Here is a 21,607-nt window from a genome sequence, read left to right on the forward strand (position 1 = left end):
AATAACTAGATAAACCGATATTGAGTTGAGGAGCCAAACTGACTCAATCTATCCTTTATTTTTTACTATGGACTGATGGAAAGTAGTGAATGTTGCCCAACATTCTGTAGTTAGGATTTTGACTATCCTAAGTTAGCATGATTGCTACTGAACATACAGTATACTAGCACTGACCAACTTGTCATAAAACATTATATATTGCATTTCGATCACACTTAGACTGGTGTTTAAAATGGGTTATTTAATAGCTTGGTAACAATAATCATGGAGTTTGACATGGTAAGATTTGTTTAAACATAATCATTTCTTTCTCTTTCTCTTTGTTTCTTCTTTTTGTAACAGTACACACTGGAGAGAAGATGGATGAAGTTTTAAGAAAAATAATACTACAAAGGAGGAGTATTGATGATCTCAAGAAATTAAATGACATGATATTTCAATACTTTAACCAGACAGAAACAATAGAGATTATAGGAAATTTCAGCACAGTGCTCAAGAAGGACAATTGAGGCCTGACTTTTCAGGCTACTAATGACAGGAGTTCCCTCTGCTATGAAATTCACTCTCAAGTTGCTCATCAAATGTTTGATATATTCTATTTAACAAAGATTTCTATTAATCATTCTATAATATTCAGGTAAAGCTTGGCAAAATCAAGCTGTTTTTTAATGATGGATTTTCTGTAGCATTGATTTTTCTAAGTCCATGTTCATTCACATGGTTATTATCACTTAGATCAGGGGTCCCCAACCCCGGTCCACGGACTGGTACTGGGCCGCAGCATGCCAGCAACCAGGCCACACAAACAAGCAAAGCCCCATCTGTGGGATGCAGGCAGCACATAAAACCACGCTCCCTCCATGCAACCAGTTCCTGGTGCCCAAAAAGTTGGGGACCTCTGACTTAGATGGAGGAGCTTATGAGAAGTATATAATCATGGCAACATCTGGACTACCAAATGGGAATTGTGTTTTGTTCACATTTTTTAGATTAGTATATATATTAAATAAACTTGCATCATGAGATAGAAAGAAAGGAGAATGCATTGTTAATTTGAAAAGAACCACTTTGGAATCAGGCTGCTCAGTATTCATGAAGACCAGCTATTACTTAGATTCCAGTTGTGTGGCATCACTGCAGTTTGAGCTTCCAGCCATAGGAGAAGAAAAAGCAGAAGTTTTCAATCTGCAATTTACATGAATTATCTGATTTCCAGAGTTTGAGATTACCACAAAAGGTTCATATAAAGAAAGGAACTGTAAATAACTACAGAATCAGCTCAAGAATTTATATTTCATAACAGATTTATGGAAAGTCTTCCCATGTGTCCCAGCTACTCAGCCTTTTATTTCACATTATGCTCATTTGAAGCATTGAATGGCAATGAGTTCATTCTTGAAACAGCAATCTCACTTCTAATTCTAAAAAAAAAAATCCAATTTGCAAATTGATGGAACAATTTCTTTGGTTTTCCACTGGTGTAATTTCCTTTTCAACCTACTATTCTTTTTTATACATTGCAGGATATAGGGGTTTTTTTTTGCCGGTTGCTGTAGCAGAATATTTAAATAGTGGGTTAAAGAAACAAGAAACACTTTTCCTCAGGATTTATGATAATTTATGAACTGGCTAAACCAGGGTTTTTGAAACTTTTTCAAGTTCTAGTAGTTTAAAAAAAAAAAAAGAAACAAGCTTTAAGAGTAGAAATTGATAATAAAGTAAAAATGGCGTTAATTGTCACCTATCCACACCAAAAGGGCTGAGAAGGAGTTACTATCTGGAGAGACTCCCTAATTCTGTCTACTCAAAACTTCCCATTTATAGTTTGGGAGAAGGGAAAAGTGATTGGGGCAGGATGACTTTACAGAAAGCAGGGCAAGATAACAAAATGGCTGAAGCATTTTCTCAGATAATAATAAAAAATAAATAATAAAGCTGATTTTTGCCCTCTCAAAAAAATTGCTATTGATGTTCCTGATACTTTCATTCAACTGATCTTTTTTTAAAAAAAACAAAAACAAAAATCTAAAGAGCATCATACTAACTTTCTTTGCATGAAAAATATTAAAAATATTGCTTTTACGTAAAGCTTGTTTTTTTAAAAAAAAAATATTGGAAACAAAGACATGCTCCAAAACCTAACATGAGTTTGTCAAAAACAAATCATGCCAGACAAATCTTATTGCATTCTTTGACAAGGTGACAAAATTAGTGGACCAAAGGAATGCTGTGGATACAATTTACTTGGACTTCAGTACAGCATTTGATAAAGTAGATCCCAACCTACTACTAGATAAGATAGAAAAATATGGGTTAGACAGCATCACCACCAGATGGATTCATAACTGGAGGGAAGTATGCAGCGGGGTATCCCAAGGCTCTGTTTTAGGCCCAGTATTCTTCAACATCTTCATCAATTATTTGGATAAGGGGATAGATGGGGAACTCATCAAATTTGCAGATGACACCAAGCTGGCAGGAATAGCCAACACTCCTGAAGATAGGCTTAAGATACAAAAGTATCTTGACACACTTGAATATTGGGCACTATCTAACAAAATGAAATTCAATGAAAAAAAGTAAGGTTCTACATTTAGGCAAGAAAAACCAAATGCACAGGTACAATACAGGTGGTACCTCGCTCAATAGTAGTAACTGTGAGAGGGATCTTGGAGTCCTAGTGGGTCCTAGTGGACAATCACTTTTGGCAACTATAGTAGCGTGCTGTAGTTGCCAAAAAAGCTAACACAGTTCTAGGTTGCATTAACAGAGGGATAGAATCAAGACGATGTGAAGTGTTAATACCACTTTATAATGCCTTGGTAAGGCCACACTTGGAATATTGCATCTAGTTTTGGTCACCACAATGTAAAAAAGATGTTGAGCCTCTAGAAAGAGTACAGAGAAGAGCAACAAAGATGGTCAGGGTCTGGAGGCTAAAACATATAAAGAACAGTTGCTGGAATTGTCTATGTCTAGTTTAATGAAAAGAAGGACTAGGGTGACATCATAGCAGTATTCCAATATCTCAGGAGTTGCCACAAAGAAGAGGGAGTCAAGCTATTCTCCAAAGCACCTAAGGGCAGGACAAGAAGCAATGGATGGAAACTAATCAAGGGGAGTAGCAACCTAGAACTAAGAAGTGTCAGAAGTAAGTCTTCATCCTGGTTCATCCAGGCCGGGAATAAATAAGCAACATGGTGACTGCTTTGGGAAGAAGGTTACAGTTTATTGAAGAAGCAGTAAGATGGTCCATGCAAGAAAGAGCAGAGGAGAGGAAAGAGGAGTTGAGCACATGGGCAGTAGGTTTTTATACCCTCTAGCCTTGTTTGGAATAGTTTCCTGTTCCTGTGGCATGAACCTTGAGGCTATTTCTGAGTGTTTGTCTAGGCCTTGATATCTGTGGTTTAATCCTATTATCATATCCTGCTTCCCAGGTGATGGGCCTAATGACTCCTAGAGTTTGGGTAGGGCATGCAGATTTTCTCTTTGTCTTCTTGATTGCTCTGGCTTCAACTTTCTGATGGTTTTACATCTGCATTTGTATGGGGCTAGCTCTTGCTTGGGGCAGAGAGATAGATTTGGGGCCAGGTTTGGTTTTGAGGAAAAATATATTTTTCTGCTCTTTTTAATATTTTCTTTTCTGGGCTAACTTCCCTCAGAAGAAATCTCCTGACAATTAAAATAATTAGTGGAACTTGCCTCCAGAAGTTGTGAATGCTCCAACCCAGAAGTTTTTAAGAAGAGATTAGACAATAATTTGTCTGAAATTATATAGGGTTTCCTGCCAAAGCAGGGGGTTGGACTAGAAGACCTCCAAGGTCCTTCTATTCTATTCTATTCTATTCTATTCTATTCTATTCTATTCTATTCTATTCTATTCTATTCTACTCTACTCTACTCTACTCTACTCTACTCTATCTGCTCTGCTCTGCTCTGCTCTGCTCTACTCTACTCTACTCTACTCTACTCTTAGCACCATACCACTGACCATCAGATAAGGTACAGTTATCTAATAGCTTGGGTCTCAGACATTCAGTTTCTTTGTACTGCTTCTTTGCCAATTTGAATGACATATTATATTTCTTTCTCACATTTCTTGCCCTGTGCTTCTCTCTCAGTTCTGATAAGTATTTCCAGCATAAGAAGACTTTTTCTGGTAATTAGCTTCCACTAAAAAAAATAATTGCAGTAGACAGCCACCAACTCTACAAAAAGAGATCAATCAACCACAGTAGTAATATTTAATATATAAGTAGTCCTCAACTTACGATCATAACTGAACCCAAAATGTTTCTATGTGAAACATTTAAGTGTTTAACCATTTTACAACCTTTCTTGCCACAGTTGTTAAGTGAATCATTGTAGTTGTTAAATTAGTCAAAGTGCTGTTAAGTGAATCTGGCTTCCCCATTGATTTATCTTGTCAGAAGGTCGCAAAAGATGATCATGTGACCCTGGGACACTGCAACCATTATAAATATGAGTCAATTGCCAAGCATCTGAATTTTGATCACATGATCATGGAGATGCTATAATGGTTGTAGTTTTGAATATTGGTCATAAGTCACTTTTTTCAGTGCCTTGGTAACTTTGAACAATCACTAAACAAACTGTTGTAAGTCAAGGACTATCTATATTAGTATCTACAAGATGTTCCCTAGTCCAGGGCTTTTCAACCTTTCACCCATTGTATCACTTTTAGGATAAGGCAATATCCAAGTACCTCCAGTTGCCCAGCAAGGTGTCAAAAACTTGACCAAAAAAAAAAGGAAAAAAATAATAAAGTACAGGTAGTCCTTGACTTACAACAATTCGCTTAGTGACTGTTTGAAGTTACAACGGCATTGAAAAAAGCAAATTATGACCATTTTTCACACTTAATGCTGTTGCAGCATCCTCAGGGTCATGTGATTTACATTCGGATGCTTGGCAACTGATTCATACTTATGATGGTCACAGTGTCCCAGGGTCATGTGATCACCTTTTCCAACTTTTTGACAAGTGAAGTCAGTGGCCAGGGGGCATAACCAGCTCATCACTCAGGTTGCGGAGTGCCTGTGGGGGGTGCAGGTGGAGATGTGGGGGGATCTGTGAGTCTCTGGTGGAGGGGGTGGGAGAGGCATGGGCACCTTTCTTTCCTCCCTCTCTCCCTCCCATTGTCCCTTCCTTCCTTCTTTCCTCCTTTTCTTCCTTCCCTCCCTCTTTGCCTCCCTCCCTTCCATTGTCCCTCCCTCCCTCCCTTCCTCCTCTCTTTGTTCCTTCCTTCCCTCCCTCCCTCCCATTGTCCAGTGCTACGGGAGTGGGGAGGGCATAAAAGAGCCCGGAGGAGGCAATTGGAGTTTGGCCGCCGCTGCCGCCACAGCCGCTGTTGCTGAGCCAGATGGCTGTGCGACAGCAGCTGTTGCGGTTCCTGCCCACTGCTTCTCCTTGGCTGCTTCCTCTAAAAAGGAGCGGCGCTCATGCTCGGTGCAGCTGGGAACCCAGCACAGCCGCTGTTCTTCTGCAGGGGGAGGAGAGCACAGGCAGTGAAGTGCACGGGGGCAGGGAAAGAGCCGTGGCTGCCAGACTCCCTCTGGTGCATTGCATGCGGCCACAGCTGGAGAAAATCAGTGAGCAAGGAAGCGGCTCATTCATTGCTGCAGCTGTGGCCCAGAGCCACACACAGCCCCGGCATTTCTTTTACGGGCACGGCAGAGGCTCAGCACCAGGCTGGACCCTGGGAGGCTTCTCAGCGCTGAGCCAAAATGCAGCTGCAGCTGCAGCAGCTCCAGCCCCTCCCCAAGTGCAAAGAGGTGCTTTTCGGGCTCCAGCCCCATCGCTGCACTGACCTGTGGGCAAAAGCGGGCCTTGCTCTCCAGATGAGAGTCGAGCCCAGCGATCGGAGGACAGCCATGAGAGTGGCGGGAAGAGCGGGTGGGGCCTTGCCAGGGAGGGCTGCCCCACGCCCTCTAATGGTGGTCGGAGCGATGATGCGCAACTGCCAATCCAGCTCTGCTCAGCTTGCCCAATCTTTTTTTTTAAAATTTTTATTATTTTATTTTCATTACAATCATAAGAAAAAAAATTCAGATACATAAGAAGTTAAAATACAACACACAAGTTCCGACATTGCTCACCCATTTCCCCCCAGACCACGTCCCCCTCTCATCTCTTCACTTCCCCCTTCCTTCTACCTCCTCCTCTCCTCCCCTCCCTCTCTCCTCCATCTTTCTACTTACTTATCCCTCTCCACTTCTTCTCAATCGGATGCAGTCTGAGGGAAAATGCCCGAGCAATCCTCTATCACCAAAATCTGAACTATTGAACATACTACCCATACTCTCCCCTACCCCTCCCCGCACCCCCTTTTCCCCCCGACTTCCCAGAGCTCAGTACAGGGTTACAAAAAAAAAAAAAGAAAAGAAAAAAAAGAAAACTAAACATAGTCAACTTAAATTTACTACTTATACAATAACCGGAATCATAATAACCCTTAACTCTCTGCAAACTTCAATTCATAATTTAATAAAAATCCATTATTCATAAAATAAATGAAACTTTGTTGTTCCATACTTCTTCTCCATACAAAAACATATCTCTTTTGTGAATGGTCCTTTAAGTAAGCAGAAATTTTAGCCATTTCTGCTAAGTTAGAAACCTTGAATACCCAGAAGGCAGAGAATCTTTTTTCCAATACTGACCCACCAATAGTCTTGCTGCTGTTGCTAAATTCAGCATTAAAATAGTTTCTTTAACATCAAAATCCACAAAAATACCCAAAAGAAATAATTGGGGAGTAAATTTAATTTTCCTTTTAAAAACCTTTTGAATGTTCCACCAAATCATAATCCAAAAAGCTTTAATATTTTTGCAAGTCCACCAAACATGAAAATAAGTTGCATCCAAGGAACCACATCTCCAACATTTGGGTTGCAAATTCGGATACATACAAGATAACTTTTTAGGATCCAAATGCCATCTATAAAACATTTTATAAAAAATTTTCCCTCAAATTTTGTGCTTGAGTAAATTTAACATTTCTAACCCAGATTATCTCCCAAGAATCCATCAAGATCGGTTCCTGTATATTCTGGGCCCATTTGATCATACAATCTTTTACTAACTCTATTTCTGAATCCAATTTTATCAACTCATTATAAATTCTTTTGATATGAGCAAATTTCTGATCTTTAATCTGAATTACCAAGTTTTCATCTGTTAAAGTAATTCCCACCTTCTTATCTACCCTCCATCTCTCCATTATTTGTAAATATTGAAACCATGATTGTAAAATATTTTCTTGCCTTAACAAATCAAAAGACTTTAATTGCCAATCTGTACCTGACCAAATGAGCAACTCTTTATAGGAAATATTGTCAAAATTCACCCCTTTAGAAACCCCTTGAATTGCCTGTCCAGGAATCCCCCAAATGGGTATTTTATAGTTCAATTTATAATAATACTTCCTCCAGACTCGAAGTATGGCATTTCTTAAAATATGTGACTTAAACATCCAATCTACTTTCTTATCAAAAACTAAATATGCATGCCAACCAAATAATAAATCCCAGCCTTCAAGAACCAAAATATTTTTGTTTGTTAAATTGAGCCAATCACTTACTAAAGTTAAAATGGCTGCATCATAACATAATTTCAGATTAGATGCTTTAAGTCCACCCCTTTCTCTAGCATCTTGTAAAATCTTAAACTTAACCCTTGGTTTCTTGCCACCCCATATAAATTTATTGATACCCTTCTGCCACTCTTCCAAATTTGCATCATTTTTCAAAATGGGTAACATCTGAAATAAAAAAAGAAACTTTGGTAGAACATTCATCTTTACTACTGAAATTCTCCCCAACGATGATAATTGTAGTTTTTGCCAGTCATTTAAGTCTTTTTGTACCTTTATCCACAATTGTTCATAATTATTCTTATACAATTTCCCATTAGATGTTGTGATATATACTCCTAAATACTTAACCTTATTAACTACATCATAACCTGTTGCTTCAACTATAGTATCTTTTCCCTTCATAGACACATTTTTAAGTAAAATTTTAGTTTTATTCTTATTCACCTTAAAACCAGAGACCTGTCCATACTGCGCTAAAATTTCAACCAATTCGTTAACCGAATCTATTGGATAAGATAATGTCACCACCAAATCATCAGCAAAAGCTTTCAACCTATAATCAATCTTATTTATTTTTATTCCTTTTAATCTAGAGGATTCTTGAATTTTAATAAGTAAGATTTCCATAGTTAATACAAATAACAAAGGGGATAAAGGACAACCTTGCCTAGTACCTTTTTCTATTTTAAATTGCTCTGTTAATCCCCCATTAATTATAATTTGTGCTGATTGTTGCTGATATACAGCTTCAAGAGCACACAAAAATTTATCTCCAAAATTCATTTCCTCTACCACTTTCAATAAAAATTTCCAATCTAATTGATCAAAAGCTTTCTCCGCATCTATAAATATTAAGGCAGCAGGAATTTGATTATTCTTATCCAAATATTCTATTATATTAACCAATTGTCTTACATTATTTTTCATGTATCTTCCCATTATAAATCCCGATTGATCAGTATGAATCAGTTGTTTCAAAACCTGCATTAATCTATTTGCCAATATCTTTGCAAAAATCTTATAGTCCGTATTTAACAAAGATATAGGCCTATAATTCTAGGCTGGGACAAGTCCTGATCATCCTTTGGAATCAATGATATGAAGGCCCTTTTCCAGGATGGAGGTAACTCTGCTCCCAGCAAAATGTCATTAAAAAGTTCCTTCAATGGTTCTATCATTTCTTCCAATAGCATCTTATAATAAATTGCAGTTAATCCATCAGTACCTGGTGTCTTACCAACCTTTAATTGTTTAATTGAAGAGGTAATCTCTTCAGCAGTAATTGAAGCATTAATTCCATCACGCTGATCAGTCGTAAGTCTGGGAAAATTGGCTTGTTGTAAATAATTTTCTACATCTGAAATTTGTATAACTTTACTAGTATATAACTTAGAATAAAAATCTAAAAAAGCCTTTTTAATCAAATTTTGTTGATACACCTCTTTGCCTTTATAACATATTTTGTTTATAATCCTTGATTTCTGCTTCTTACGTAATTGATAAGCCAACCATCTACCAGGTTTATTTGAATTACAAAATGTATTATATTTCATGTACCTCAAATTAATTGCCATCTGATCCGCTATTAACATATTAAATTGTTCCTTAAGCAGAGTTATAGAAGCTTTCAAATTATTATCCATTGGATTTGATAATAAAATCTTTTCCTTACATTTAATCTCATCTTCCAACTCTTTACGCTTCTCAGTTTGTTTACGTCTATGAGCATTATTCATAGAGATCAAAATCCCTCGCATGTATGCTTTACTGGAATCCCAAACCATTGGCATTGAGGTGCCCTTATTCATATTCCAAGAGAAAAATTCTTTTAAATAACCTCTACATTTCTGTATATTCTCTTCATATCTAAATAAATTCTCATTTAACCTCCAAGACCTTCTAGACCCTTTATCCAAAGAAATTTCCAACCATACAGGACTATGATCTGAAAAAGTTCTAGAAAATATCTTAGTATTCTTCACTCTGAAAGAAAAGTCATTAGTAACTAGAAAAAAATCAATTCTAGAATAAGATTGATGCCTGTCTGAAAAAAAGGTGAAATCTTTTTCCTGAGGGTTACGTTCTCTCCAAATATCTCTGAGTTCCAAATCTTCCTTTAAATCAAAAAAAGTTTTCGGAAGTCTAGCCTGGTTACACACTTTAAAAGAAGTGGATTTACTTGGATCCAAAACACCATTCCAATCTCCCATCATAATAACCGATTTATAATCCAAAGAAATTAGTTTCTGATGAATCATCTTGTAAAAATGTTTTTGTTGTTGATTGGGAGCACATAATCCAACAAGAAGAGTTCTGTTATCATTTATTAAAAGATCAATAATAACATATCTGCCTTGTAAGTCCAAGTCAATTAATTTTGGTGAAAGCTCTTTTCTTACATATATAACTACACCTCCTTTTTTCTGCAATGCAGGAGCTATAAAATGTACCCCAAGCCGAGGGTTGAACAAGTATATTTGATCTTTGGAAATAATATGAGTCTCTTGCAAACAAATAATATCATTTTTATGTTGTTTCAAATAACATAAAAAACTTTCTTTCTTTTCTGTGGAGTGTTAAGCCCGTTAACATTCCAGGTTAGAAGCTTTGCCATTCTTGGCAGGTTGAAGCCTTTGGAACAAAACCTCTAGACTTGCAGTCGATGGCTTCTTTGGCCTTGCTCCTCCCACTGGCTCTGAAGTAAAGTGTAATCCATCATCAACCTTTTGTTGCTGTTGCTGTTGTTGTTCTCTTTCTCTACGTTTATAGGCAGCACGTGTAATTCTCTGTTGTTTTGGGTCATCAATTAATTGAATAGATTCAACCAATAACTCTTCTCCTGGGAGTGGCTTTAAGCCTACATTAGATTGTGTTTCTGCCTTGCTCTCATCTTTTTTTGATCTTGGAGATGGTGGTGCCTCTGCTTTTAACACAGTCATATAAAAATCTTTTGCTTTAGAAATTGTATTAAGACGATAACGTAAGCCAAGGTAAGTCACCACTATCCCCACAGGTATATCCCATCTGAATTGAATTTGTTGTTTCTTAAGTTCATCCGCCAAAAAAGCAAAATCTCTCCTTCTCCTAAGGATTTTTGAAGGTATTTCTTTTAAGATTATCACATCTTGAGTTGCAATCTGAAATCTGTGCTTATAAAAAGCCTGAATAATTTCATTCCGCAATGATCTTCTAGCAAAATAAACCACCACATCTCTTGGTAGCTTCCTCTGTTTTGAGACCCATGAATTAACTCTAAAAATATCTAAAAATCTTTTCTATATCTCTCAACATTGCTTCAGGGTCGCATTCCAAAATAGAAGCCAATTCAATTTCAATTTCTTCCTTCAAATTCTCCTGAACATTCTCCTTCAAGCCTCTTATTCTCAAAGAGAACTCCATTTCTCTATATTGTGACATTAAAAGCTCATCCTGTACATTGTCTGCATTATCTTCTATCTTATCAACTCTATCTTGTAGTATTTCAACCTTCCCCACCACTTCATCCACCCTGTCATCAATTTTTTCTACAAGTCCAGCAAGCCCCTTCAGTGCAGAAATAATATCTATTCTCATCTGATCACTTTTTTTCTCAATAAGTTCTGCTGTCTTTTGTATAGTTTTCTCATAAATGTTCTCCAAAGCATCTTGCAAATCTTTAAGTGTTATTGACTGCGTTGGTGGTGAGGGTGGAGAAAGTTTAGGTCTGGGTTGTTGTTGTACAGTCTGAGTTACTGAAGAAGGAGTTGCAACTTTAGGATGAGAAGCAGGTCCAGGACGTTTTGAGGCCATTTTAACAAAGAAAAAATTTTTTTTAAAAAAAAAGAATTAAAAACTAGTAAAAGTAAAAAGAGCAAGAATAGCAAAAAAAGAAGTTTACTCCTTAAAAAAAAAGAATTCTCTTAAACAAATCAAGTCCATTACATTGTTAAAGCTCGATCAATAAAAAGTAGAAAATGAAAGTGTTCAAACAAGAAGAGTAACAAAGAAACAATATTCCTCCGCCATATTTCTTGCTCCAGCAATTTGTTCAGATAGTAACAGGAGAAGATGTTAGTTCTCCCCGAGTTAAGTTAGAAGTAAAATCCAATCATTGTCCTCCTGAGAACTCTGTCTGCTTTAAAAGTCACTTACAGTTTTCATTAGGAAAGCAGCAGTGGAGGCGGCGTCTGGCTTCGTTCTCTTCGGAGAACAAAGACATCCCAGGAAACGGAGCAACACTCGGACTTTGGAGGAGTTCTCACACTTCACCTCCTGAGAAAAAATCCCTGGGAGGTTGGTGAGGCTCAACTCCTATCCAGGAGAAAGCTCACCTTCTTCCCTTCACCCGGGAAGAAGGTTTCAAGCCATAAAACAGCTGGTCGTCGCTGTTTAACCAGCTTTTACGATCTCCCGGGAGAGGCAGCTGTAAAATAGCTGCCATCAACACCAACGCAGCCACCGGAAGTCCCCGCCTGCCTAATCTTATTCCCCCCTCCCAAAGGGCGGTGCTGTAAACTTTACAGCTTTTTGCAAGCGAGATGAGCAGGTAGCACGAGATTGGCATTTCTGAGCACACGCCAATTAGCGCCCCTGCCCATCTCGCTTGCTTGCCGGCGCCCACAATCTGCCCGGCCTCCCCTCTGCCTACTTTGTGCAGCTCCTCCTGGGGCCCCCGTGCCCACCATTAACTCTCCCACCACCATGCAGGGTAAGGTTGGTACCCCCGCCCAGATGCCCTCGCCTCCCCCAAGCATTTTTTTACTCACCTGCTTTCAGCTGCACTCCCTTTTTCCTTTTGTTTCTCTGCCTTCATTTGCTTCTCTGCCTTCGTCATGTGTTTGTGGGTAAAAAAGAAAAAAAGTTTCATGAGACTTTCTAACTTCTCGCGAGAAGTTAGAAAGTCTCATGGAACTTTTTTTTGTCTCATAAACACATGAAGGCTGACAAGGAAAGGAGAAAGGGAATGCTGCTGAAAGCAGGTGAATAAAAAAAACGCTTGGGGGAGGTGAGGGCATCTGGGTGGGGGCGGGGGGGGACCCACGCAATGCGTCACGCAGCTCCAGCGAAATCTCCACTGAAGACTGCTTGAGGCTGCCTGCTACCCCCAAGGCTGCCACCAATCAGCTGGAGCTGTGCGCTTTGATCCTGGGCTCTCAGTAGGACCCAGGCAATGTGCAGTTCCAGCTGACTTTGCCACAAGCCTGTGCGGCACTGCTGCCGCTTCACCTCATCCACTTTTACACTTTTTAAACATTTTTTTTACATTTTTTTTCAACCCATCCTACGCGTATCAGCAGGCAGGTGCTCGCGTACCACTATTGGTATGTGTACCACCAGTTGAAAAGCCCTGCTTTAGAGAGGCAGGCCAGCATGTCCTTCATGAGGGGTAAGGGGTACACATTTTCCATGCACACTGCATTCAAATCCCTGTAATCCACACAGAGATGACGAGACCCATCTTCTCCTGGAACAATACTGGGGCTGCTACCTGGGGTCTAGCCAGCTGGATGAAACCCCGGGCCAGGTTTTTATCTATGAACTGGCGCAATTCGTCTAACTCTCTGGGAGTCATGGAGTACAGTTTGGGCTTTGGAAGCTTGGCTCTGGGAACAATCTCAATGGCACAGTCTGTGGGTCGGTGAGGAGGGAGTTTGTCTGAGCTTCTTTCACTGAATACTTCACCCAAATTGTGGTATTTCTTAGGTATGTTTCTCAGTAACTCATTCATTGCAGGTTTCTTGGTTTGGGTCTCCTTTTTGTTCATAACGGGGCTTTCTGTTCCTTTGGGAACTTTAATCAACCATTCTGCTAGTTCACCTATGGGTTCCATTTTTTCCAGCCACACCAGTCCTAGGAAAAGGGGCCATTCCATGCCAAGTGCCACTATAAAGGTTAAAGTCTCCGCTCCCCATGATTAAGCCCAGGGATTCAGTGGCAAAAGTGGCTGGAACACCCCCAGCAGTGGACCTGTCTGGCTAGTAGAATGCAATTGGGTTCTTTAATCTCATTAAGCAGATCCCCAGTTTTCCCAATAGGGTGGGGCTGATTAAGCATCTGGTGCACCCTGAGTCTAGCAGGGCCTTTAGGGCAACTTTCATCCCATGCCTGGGATTAATAGTTCTATGAGCATGGTTCTGGTGTGATTGGCCCACTTACCAGGGAGTCATCATCTTAGTAAGACATTCCCAGCTCTTTCTCTGGTGGGGTCAGGGTTCTCCCTCCTGATTTTGGGGAGGGACGGAACTCTACAGCGCTCTTCAGGGCTGTGTCCTTGGGGTGTTGGAAAGGCTTGATCAGTTTTCTTCCCGATGGTTGATCTGCTTTCTTTGCGGGGGTTTTCAAGTGGCACTCCACAGCCCGGTAGCCTTCTTTGCCACATTTGAAGCAGGCAGTCGAATGCGGTGATGCTATTAGGCATCTCGCTGCCTCCCTTTTTCCCTCTGGCGGGGATCATCTCCACACTCTGCCTGAGCAGTGCTGGTTCCAGTCTTGGTTGATCTCTACTTCTTCGACCAAGATGCCCCAGTCATGAAGGCGGGCAGGGTCTCCCCGGGCAATGCAGGCATGGTAGAGGTCATCGTTAAGCCCATCTTTAAAACATCTCACTAGGATGTCTTCCAGCCAGTTGAGGTGGCAGGACAGGTCCCAAAATTCCTTTGTTTACTGCTACCGGGCAGAGACTTTGTCTTACCATCTTAATGTCGTTTCATGCTTTCCAATCTGCCACTGGGTCTTCAAATCGCCACCTCAGCACTGCCATAAAGCAATTGAAGTTCTGGAGCTCTGGTGCATTGGCATTGTGCAGGGTCACCATCCATCTGTCCCTGGCACCTTCCAGGGCTAAGGTGATGACCCTGACCCTGGCTCCTTTACTCGGGAGCTCCTGCCCATATTCCTGCATGTACATGAGGATGTGGGCGCAGAAGGATGACAACTGTTGAGGGTCCCCATCAAACTTAACACCCAGAAGATGTGTCTTTCGCTCCGGTTGTGGGAATCCCCGTCTGCTGGCTCTCTGGACATTCACCTCAGCTGGAATGACCCGAAATGGTGTGGCCAGGGTGGTCGTTGCCCTTTCTGCAGAAATCTCAGTGTCTGCTGAGGTTCCTAGGGCAGGGGACATGCGTCCCTTGCAGGCGGGTTCCTCCACTTGTTCCTTGCTCTTTTCCCTGCAGTCACCAGCTTCTTGCCCCTTCAGGTTCTGGAAGGCTTCCACCATCAAGTTATGGTGCATTTCAGGAACCAGTCAGCTTGGCTCTGCTCTTTGCCTACATCATCATTGTAGAGTAACTCCATCTCACGCTTCCAGCCCAGCTTCACTGCCATGGGTGAGAGTGACCCTCTGGGTCCTCCCTTCCCAGTCATTCTTTTCCCCCATGCCAATGGACCATCTTGGCCTCCATGGCAGCAGCTTCCTCTATCCATTCAGAGGGGCTCTCCTCATGGTGGGTCTTTGTGGAGGTTTCCACCCAGCATTCAGCCTCCTCCTGTTCACTGCCATGGTGGGACATCATGTGCATGGTCCCCACAGTAGGGCTGTGATCCCTCTGGGTTGACCATTTTGCAGATCTTGCCTAATGTAAGGTCCTGTACTGGCTAACACTGCCAAGAAAGCAAAAGTCTTAAAACTGGCATCATTTCAAAAGGAACTTATATTGCGAGGTAGTGAAAGCAGAGAAGCAAGGCAAGATCTGAATATTTCCCATGTGAACCATTATATTAAAACTCCAGCCTTCAAACCCCTCCCAAGTGCCCAGCTACCCAATCCATTTCCAGCCAATAAACAGGTGTAAAGTTGTTATGGGAACTGGAAGGTGAAAGAGTGATAAAGTGCTGTTCCCAGGCATTGCATCTTCTCCCCAGCAAAGTAGAGATAAGGCAGATGGCCCCAGGCACATTCCTCCCCCCTTTCATACCCAAAAAAGATACATCAAAGGTTGAAAGAATAAAGTGAAGGAAACACATCCCAGAGCCCACAATGTCCCCCTTCCCAACAGGTCAATGCCTCCCCCATCCCAACTGAATGGCAGTGTCCTGGGAATGTTTCATGGGGCCTGACATGATACTTGGATGTAACAAGCAGTACAGTTCCATCCATACCTATTCAGAATGGATCCTGCTGGTTCTCAAGTTGGAGGATATTCTGCAGTGTAGTCTTTATTTCCAGTATATTTCAAATGTAATATTATACCTGATCTATGTAACGGCCATGCAGGATCACAAAGGGGACTTTGGAGGAACTCTAGGCCTATGGAGGCCTACCTGAAAGGCCAGGCAGCCCAGTGATCCAACCCAGCCCAATGAAGCAGAGACCGGCGTAGCAAACCAGGCGACATGGTGCACTGGCAGCTTGAGCAGTGGAGAAGAGGTGGTCAGTGGCAATGTGAGCCATTGACTCGTGAGGCAGCTGGGGACAGTGCAGAGGCAGCAGGCGGCAGCAGCATGGAGCTGCGGACCAGCGAGGTAGCAGGGAGCAGTGCAGAGGTGGCAGGCAGTAGCAGCAGCAAACCAGGAGGCCTACACGTGGCAACGAGACAGCATGACAGAGATAGCAGAGCAGTGGAGGACCCAACTGACAGCTTGAGAGAACCTGGCTGAACGTCAGAGACAGAGCAATGGACTGAGATGGAGTAATGGAGCGATGGATGGAGGCAGTTGGTGGCAAGGCCCAGCAGAGAAAACCCAGCAACTAAACCTGCTCATCAGAAACAGCTGGAGGTAACTGGGGGCAGCTAGAAAAACTGGCTGAGCACAGAAAGGCAGTCAAAAACCAAGGCAGAGAGGACAGAGATAAATCAGGAGCAAATTAAGAAAAGGAAGGATAGGGAAGATTTTTTAGGCAGAGAGCAGAAAGTTAAAAGCAAATTCCTTGTGGAGAAGAAAGCAGCCCTTCTCTTTGTTAAATAGTCCTATTCCAACACTAACTCTTAACTTCAATATAAACTGCAATTTTTTTCTTTTAAAACCAAAGGGCATACTACCACATACTTATCTAAACCAAAATAACAAGGCAGAAAAACAAGTGCAAACAAATAGAAAAAGGACAGAAAAAATAGGCATAATTACCCAGAACAGAGAAGGTAGAAATAAGACTAACAGCAAAGCACATCCACCAACAAAAAAGAGGGATTTTCAAACAACAAACTCATGAAACAGATAACTGACACTATTGTGGTATGTAATACATGTTCCATGTATGTGCTTATGCCGAAAAAACACCCAAACTATACATGCATTAGATGTAAACTATGTGAACTGCTATAGGAAAAAGTAAGGAACTTAGAGGCAACTCTGGCCAAACCCCAATGAACAAAAGAAAGCTCTACCCAAATAGAACCAATTATCGAACAAATAACTCCCAGAGGATTTGACCCTACTGATAAAACCTTGGAGGAAGACAAATGGAGGTATGTCACACAAAGAAAGAAACACAATACTTAAAGAAAGAAGCAGCATACAACTAACAAACCCCTTCTGCCCAATCCAAACCAACCAGAGGCAGCCCCATTAAAACTGAGCAATCAATTTCTCCCCCTAGATGGAAACATGCAGACCCACAACCTTCCCCTCAAAAAAAAAACACCATGCAGACTCTTAGCAAAGAAACAACTTCAAATATCTCTAAAAGGGTCACTTCAAAATCCCTTAAAAAGTCATATCAACATCAATAAACACACAAGAGATAAATAGAAAAGCATCCTAGACTGCAGCCCCCCCCCCCAAAAAAAGTAGGTGAGTGTTGGTATAGGAAATTCTTTCCTTAAAGGAACAGAATCATCCATCTGCAGACTGGACATACAATCCAGGGAGGTATGTTGTCTCCCTGGAGCAAAAATCAAAGATGTGGCTCAGAACCTAACCAAAATAATTAGGCGTACAGATTACTACCCCTTCCTCCTCCTCCATATTGAGATGAATGACAGAACAAAGAACCTGAGTACAATAGTGAGAGACTACAAACAACTAGGCCAGGGGTAGGCAACCTCGGCTCTTTTATGACTCATGGACTTCAACTCCCAGAACTCTCTGGGAGTTGAAGTCCATGAGTCATAAAAGAGCCGAGGTTGCCTACCTCTGAACTAGGCAATAAAGTTAAGAAGCTAGGTGCACAAATAGTGTTCTCATCAGTACTCCCAATGAAAGGCCAACACCCACTGAGGGAAAAAAGAATTCTAGAAATAAACCATTGATTAAAGGGTTGGTGTCCCCAAGAAAACTTTGGTTTCCTGGATCATGGACTGCATTTCCTTCATGAAGGATTCTTGGCAAGGGATGGGCTGCACCTCACAAAAACAGGGAAAAATCTACTTGAAAAAAGACTGGCAACTCATCAGGAGAGCTTTAAATTAAAACTGAGGGGAGAGGGTGGCCAATCATTAGAATCTCTAGAACACAAAACCAATCATAATTCACAAGAAAACAAATCAAACAATGAGGTGGGCAGAGATGGGAAAAAAGAAAAACTCAAAACAACAATCAGGAGATGTAGGAAACATACCCATGGACAGGCATAAAAGAGCTGACTTCAACAAACTCAGAGAGAACCTAGGAAAGATCCCATGGATTAAAATCCTAAAGGGGAAAACAACCCAAGAAGCATGGGAAACTCTGAAAAATGCGATCATAAAAGCCGAGACCAGTATAATACCACTGAAAAAGAAAAACAAGAAATTCAAGAAGAAATCAACATGGCTGCACAAAGATCTCTCTGACAAACTGAAAGATAAAAAGGACAAATACAAAAAATGAAAAGAGGGGCACATAACTTTAAGCTAATCATGATTCCTTTAGGCTGACTGTTTTCAAATATTCTCATCATTTTGTACATAAGCCATGATCAAACCCTTTATTGTAGTACTATAATTACTGATTATTTACAGGAAATATTATTTTGAACCCTATGAAATGAGCCTATATTAATCCGTATAGTTCATTTGTTTTCTTTAAAGACCCAATTAGAACAATTAAAATTGCAGGCTTCCGGTTTGCAATCGTGGCGCCAGTGGACGTGCAAAGAGAGTGACTTCGAACAGTCATTAAGTGAACTGTTGTAAGTTGAGGACTACCTGTACTTTATCTAGACCAGGGCTTTTCAACCTTTTCACCCATTGTACCACTTTTAGGATATGGCAATATCCGAGTACCACCAGTCGCCTAGCAAGGTGTCTAAACATGATGACCCCCCCCAAAAGAAAAAAAGTGATAAAGTACAGGTAGTCCTCAACTTACAACAGTTCGCTTAGTGACTGTTTGAAGTTACAATGGCACTGAAAAAGGTGCTCCTCAAGCCACAGCTGAGCAAGACACCTGCCTGCCCACCCAGCTGCGCTCTTCCTCCTGTCTGAGGTTTCCATTGTTGTGAGCATTTCTGTTGAGGATTGGCAGTGGAGGTGGGGTGGGGGTGTTTAGTTTTTATTCCCCCCGTCTGCTGGGTGGTTGCAGCAGGTTTTGGTCACTTCACATGACCCTCGGACACTGTGACCGTCATAAATATGAATCAGTTGCCAAGCATCTGAATGTAAATCACAAGACCCTGGAGATGCTGCAACATTCCAGCTAATCGATGCTTCTTCTGGACTCAGCAGAAGCACCAGGATCAGCGCCAAGCTCCAGCTGGAGCCTGGTGATGATCCTGGCACTTCCACTGAGGCTTGATAGCCCTGCAGCTCCAGCCATCTCTCGCTCAGGCTCATTCCCCTCCCCTGCTACTTTTCTAGGATGTTCACATACCACCTGCCAGGTGCCAATGTACCACAGGTAGTACCCGTACCACTCATTGAAAAGTCCTGACCTAGACAACTCAGACAACCAAACAACAATTACAACATTGAACATGACTTTTTACTTAAACCAGCTGAAACCAGAAGAAGAAGACCAGACTGATCCAATGATTATGAAGGGGCCAGCTCCCTTGAAAAATTGGTAACTGATTCAAATAAAATGTGTAGGAATGAAGGGAGATCCACCTGAGGATTTAAGGTGTTGTTATGGCACAGAAAGAAAGCTAGAGTTAGGCTTAAAAATGTTTTTTTTTTAATGTGACCTATAATGGAAGAGCCTAAAATTTCATTTAATGGGCTAAGGTGATTTTAAAAGATACTGATTTAATATTTAGGATTTAGACCTAAATAAAAAATAGTCACTAGAATAATAGTTTTGAATTATAATAGAGAAGTTGGATTGAGACGATAAAGGTTATTTTATTAGTAAGTGATGAGGTGCTAGGATGAGAAATAGAATATGTTTGTGAAATAAAGTAAGAATTTGAGTAAAAAATAAGTGTATTTTAGATATGACAACTATTTTGTAATGAACTAGGGGAACTTTGGGTTCCCCGAAATCTAAATACTATGGATATTAAGCTAACTGGAATACTGTAATTGAAATTAGGTAAAATTTAAAAACAGGACATGGATACGTATAAGTTAAAATATATTGATAAATGTCTTAACCAATTGAGTTATAACTAGCAATGTATTAATTTGAATGTGATATAATAACCAAGGGAAATAGAGAGGAATTTTTTGATGATGTAACCTGACATATGTATGAAAGAGCTTGTTATTGGATTATGGATTACCCAATCACCATGTTGCTTCCTTACTATTTGGATTTTTGTAAAATTGGAAAATTAATAAAACTTGTTTAAAAAAAAGAACAATTAAGATTGCATCTTAAAATTCCATGAATAGATTTTATCTGTTTTTTTGCTTTACTAATTCTCCAGTCCTATCACTTCCCTATTTATGAGAATAGTTTGTCAGATATGCTTTCTTCTCTCCTAAGTTTGAACGTACTTCCAAAGGTACTCATTTCAGCTATTTTCTTTTTCACACTTTTTCTTTTTGACAAAGATTATTGTCTGCCTAAGCCAGTTCTCCAAAGTTTGCAATGCTGCAATTTCCTAAGATGATGAAAATGAATCTTATATTTACAGATCAGTGCTATTGCAACTTCCAAACTGAGCCCAAGTAGCTTCCACATCCAAATAGCCTTGAGCCCTCCTGAGTGTAGTTCCAGCTTCTTTAATCAGGTTTGTCCTTAGTAGCCCTATTGGGCACAGCTGGTCTTCAGCACAGGCCACATCCCTATGCCTCTCTGCATACTCAGCAAGTATTCCTAAGCTCCTGAATGGGATCAGAATTGTGGGAATCCAGGGAAGAAATGGTAGGATCTGTTGCTGACTCAAATTATGGCTAGCAACACAGGGTCTGCTTTCTAGGCTATTTCCTTATCCTTAGGAAGGCTTTTAAAATCCTGAAACCTTTTAAAAACAAGATAGTGACTTGGGGCCACCTACAGTAGAACACTATATGTTAGTGTAAGGTCCCAGTCCTTTACTTGAACTTGAGATACCATATCAAGTTAGCAGGTTAGGTCAGTTACATTACTTTCGTTTTGCACACACACAATTGTTGGCAACCAGCCCAAAAACAGTGAATAGAACTAAAGCTTCAGCAGAGAAAGGGGAGTTGGGGGAACAGGATATTACAGATTCTGCAATTCTAAGCTTTTGAACACAAACTGCAGCAGAGAAACAAAATTTGCAACAAGGAGAAGCCATACTAAACAAGTTATCTTTGTTCTTTGTCCCTGAGCAAAGTTAGAATAGAAGCCAAATAAAAACTACAATCTCAGACTTTAGCCCCCCTCCTTCTTTCCCTCCACCTTCCAGACCAGAGTTAAACAGAGAGAAAAAAAAACATGATCAATCCCCAGCCTCCTCCTTTCCCCTTTTTCTGTCTGTCTCTTCCAAAGCAAAGAAAAAAAACGAGCAAGCCAGTAACAAAAAAGCTGAATAGATTTTTTTTTTTTAAAAAAAAAATTGCACAGGGACTTCAGCCCCTTTTGAATTTCTCTCTTCAGATTCTCATGCAAACACCTCTTTACTTACTTAGTCCACAACAACAACAACAACAACAACAACAACAACATCTGCAATTTACTGTTTCTTCCACAGCCTGGGGTAGGGTAGGGAACTCACATACACTCACTCACTCACTCACTCAC

The 21,607-nt window shown here is 40.6% G+C and overlaps 2 long non-coding RNA genes across 3 annotated transcripts in view; one reads left to right on the forward strand and one right to left on the reverse strand.

Moving 5' to 3' along the window:
- The window catches only part of LOC120298228, a 31,408-nt gene extending 30,956 nt beyond the window's left edge, over window positions 1–452 (forward strand). The window contains exon 3 of the long non-coding RNA XR_005554006.1: window positions 343–452. This is a non-coding gene — a long non-coding RNA (uncharacterized LOC120298228). The remainder of the gene's footprint in view (window positions 1–342) is intronic.
- Window positions 1–21,607, reverse strand: part of LOC120298227 — a 183,409-nt gene that overhangs the window by 144,940 nt on the left and 16,862 nt on the right. The window lies entirely within an intron of this gene.

Source organism: Crotalus tigris, unplaced genomic scaffold (genome assembly GCF_016545835.1).
Source record: "Crotalus tigris isolate CLP2741 ecotype Arizona unplaced genomic scaffold, ASM1654583v1 scf7180000023816.343384, whole genome shotgun sequence".
NCBI classification, from domain to species: domain Eukaryota; kingdom Metazoa; phylum Chordata; class Lepidosauria; order Squamata; family Viperidae; genus Crotalus; species Crotalus tigris.